Here is a 2,572-nt window from a genome sequence, read left to right on the forward strand (position 1 = left end):
TATGCAGCGGCCGATATCGGCCCGGACTTGGTTGCTACGTAGCGACCGGACGGCGTGTATGCGCAGTAATTACGCAACGACCGTGCCTGGTTTGTTTGGTTTGAATCTTCAAGGATACTTCTTCGTAAAAACTTCATATTGGTTATATTTTACGAAAGTTGTATCCTTCTTTTTACTGTCACTTTCCGAAATACGATCTCCGAGGATTTTCGAATGGTAATTCTGTCGTAACCGTTTTTGACCCCAACAGTTAGCCCCCCAGCCCATTAGGATCATGCATCGTAGGATCCTAGCGTGCGGTTAGGCATGTTTAGCATGTTAGGCGTGATGGATGGAATTAATATCGAAAGTCCTAGCTTGAATAAGAAATCCTCATGCCTATAAGAAGGGAGGTAACTTGTTTCCTAATTTTTTTCATTTTCTTTGTCTTTCTCTAAGATCTTTCTTAAGAAAAAACTTTCTTCCTTTCTCCCCACCCTTTTTCTCTATTTTTCTCAAGAGAAGTATAAAGATGTCGAGCAAGAAAAAGGTTGCGGAAAAAAGGTCTTCATCCGCGAGTGCTTACGAAGAGTTCATTGTTCCGAAGATGGAGTTCGTGCCTCATTCGGTACATCTCGCCGAGAACGAGGCATGGTGGGTTGCTCACTATGGTTCGATGACTCCTCCCAAAGAGAAGCCGTTCCCGGTTCTGATCCATCGTGGGGTCGAGAAAAAGGATCCGAGCAGGAGTACTGACGAGTTTCTCGCGACCATGAGATCGTTCTACCATATCCCGGATGCTGTGGAGTTCCGAGTTCCCTATCCCGGAGAGGCCTAGAGATGTTAGAGACCAGTGCGCTGGGTTTAGGGCAAGACCTAGGTTTACTTTCGGTTTTAAGGATTGTGCGGTGACTGGCCAACTATCGTTTTTCCTGTTGCGATTTCTTCCTGATTCATATCGATTTAAAGTCCGCGATAGGTTCTCGGCTTATACGACTTGTTTGATACGAATCAAGCATCTCCAGAGACCGGAAGTGCTGGACCAAAATTTTGGATTTCTTTTATAGCGCCTATTATCCTTGTGTCGGATGTAAGAGAGTCATCTTCGTGAGATGGCTATGTCTGTTTAGGACGTTGAGAGTTTGTTGTGATCAGCAACAAACTTAATGGTAAAAAATACCGTTTCGAGTCTTCGCGAAGAATATTTTTTGAGAAGATGTTAGTGCGTATGACTGTTTGGTCTTCCATGAAGGTGTTTTTATCGAGGAAGGAAACTTCGTCGAAGAACTAATCTTCAGGCGTCTGCGACGTCTCGCGATGCTGAAGATTTGTTATTCTTTCATATGCCACGTTTCGTGCTTGAAATGTTCGCGGGTTTGAAGATATTTCGCGATGTTGCAAGGGTTTAGTCTTAGCCATGCGTTTGAAAAACATTCTAGTTTGACTACGAATGTTCACAGCCAAAATTGTTGTTCATGTTTGGATGCTAATAGTTTTATTTGCGATCGAGGAATTATGACTGAGGTGTCGTGTAAATTTGTCCATGGGAACAAGCGTTTTCCTTCATAGTGCTTTGTGAAGTGTTGGCCTTCCGAGATGTATTTCGTGCATTTTTTAGGATGTTTCGTATAGCTCTAGAAGCTTTGTTACAAATTTTTCCTTACATGCCGCGTATTATGGTTAAAACGTTGCGGGCTTAAAGTGAATTGTGGAGCGTATTGAACTTGGTCAATTTTCGAAAAGTTTAGATTTTCCGTTAACCGTTTGGTTGTTAGGACTTAGTTTCGTTACGAAGAATTTATCATACGATTTCCGACTGTGGGCTATACGATAATTTATCATATCATATAACCGATTTTACGAAGGTCGTAAATCAGTGATATGTATACATATGTCAAAGTAGCATTGTTTCTGCGGGTTTTACGAGAAACGTTCCCGCTGTGATTTTGATCTCAGGTGAAAGTTGCTTGGAGTTACTCATGGAGTATTACCGAAGTTTATTTCAATACGATCTAGTCGCGGAACGTTTTTCATAGGTTTTTCGAGAGGATTCTCATGACACATTCGTTTCTTGGACGAATTGGTCAACCAGAGGTGAATCTAGCTAACCATCGGGAGGAAGATGCTCCTTTTAATGTGCACGATGCTACATATATTCTCGAGTTTTCTTCGTCGCAAATGTTTTCGATGCTTTTCCGTGATTTACTTGGTACAACGGAAACTGGAAGAAATGCTTTGGTGATTGAAGATTTCTCGTAGAAATTTTTAAAACGAAACTGGCTTTCTGAAGCCGGAAAAGGCTTCAATACTTCGGCTAATCGTCGAGTTTCAGTTTGATACTGGTACAAGTTTTCTGTACGCATGATTGCGACAAGAAATGATGTATAGTTTTTGAGATTATGTTCATTATCGTCTGGATATGTTGCTAGCGTTTATACTAATATTAAGATTGTCGTTTGCCTATTCTTGACGATTTGCAGAAGTTTTTTGAAGTTTGGGAGTATACGAGTATAGTATACGTACCTACTCCCCCCTTTTTTTTTATTAAAGAAAACGGTTGAACCGATACTTTGAAGGGTTGTGTACGTTTCCT

Source organism: Brassica oleracea, chromosome C2 (genome assembly GCF_000695525.1).
Source record: "Brassica oleracea var. oleracea cultivar TO1000 chromosome C2, BOL, whole genome shotgun sequence".
Lineage (NCBI taxonomy): Eukaryota > Viridiplantae > Streptophyta > Magnoliopsida > Brassicales > Brassicaceae > Brassica > Brassica oleracea.